We start from the raw sequence: 980 nt of genomic DNA, 5'->3' as shown, positions 1-980 counted from the left end.
AATCAGCTTAATCAGCTTGTAACACTCCAAAGAGAAAGGAAAACTTGAAATCGCATCATATGACCCCTTTAATGCATGGCAAACCGTTGATTATCCCTTACTTAATGAATTTAACCCAATATTACATTATTAATTCCATTCTATTGTCTTTTTCTATTTCATTCTGACAGTTTCATTCATTCCATTATCTTTTTTAAATTAATTTTTATATGTACAGTTAATTAAACCAATTTCTAATAGGATTCCGGTTTTTCATTACATTCCACTCTACCTATTTCTTATAATATTCCATTCTACTACCAAATACAGTCTATTTTCTAGCTATATCCATTGTTTTCTAATTAGAGTAATTACATTCTGCACACATTCCATTTTTAATTTCGTTCCAGATTTTGCTCACTACATTCCACATTTTGAATGTTTACTTGCAGTCCATTCTACTAATTACATTCCACAGATTTGGAGAAATTTAGTGCACCAATGGATCCTCTGCAGTGAATGGGTGCCGTCAGAATGAGAGTCCAAACAGCTGATAAAAACATCACAAGTAATCCACAACTCTCCAGTCCATCAATTAACGTCTTGTGAAGAGCTGAAGTGTTTGTAAGAAACAAATCCCTCATCCACCATAACTTCAAGCCAAAATACGTGTACATAATCCATAACATTGAAAAAGTCCATCCCCTGTTGTCCTCTCAAATCAACATTTTTTGCTTGTAAACTGTGCTTGATCTGTGCATATTTCTCTCCTGATTCAGACGTGAATACTTTTTTTTTTAAATTATTATTACTATTAATTTAGCTGGAAGTAAGCACATTTTATTACAAATATGCAGCTTTTCGCTTCACAATACATTAACTGATAGACTGGAGTGGTGTGGATTCCTTATGGATTATTGGAATGTTTTTATTATTTGTTTGGACTCTCATTCTGACGGCACCCATTCACTGCAGAGGATCCACTGGTGAGCAGCTGATGT

General features: G+C 33.8%; 1 protein-coding gene across 1 annotated transcript in view; it reads left to right on the top strand.

Annotated features, from left to right (window-relative positions):
* LOC107662894 (beta-1,4-N-acetylgalactosaminyltransferase 3-like) overlaps window positions 1-980 on the top strand; it is a 24,994-nt gene that overhangs the window by 821 nt on the left and 23,193 nt on the right. The gene's annotated exons all lie outside the window — the stretch shown is intronic.

The sequence above is a fragment of the Sinocyclocheilus anshuiensis genome, unplaced genomic scaffold, assembly GCF_001515605.1.
Source record: "Sinocyclocheilus anshuiensis isolate Anshui unplaced genomic scaffold, SAMN03320099.WGS_v1.1 scaffold739, whole genome shotgun sequence".
Taxonomy (NCBI): domain Eukaryota; kingdom Metazoa; phylum Chordata; class Actinopteri; order Cypriniformes; family Cyprinidae; genus Sinocyclocheilus; species Sinocyclocheilus anshuiensis.
This window is presented reverse-complemented; position numbering and strand designations above follow the sequence as displayed.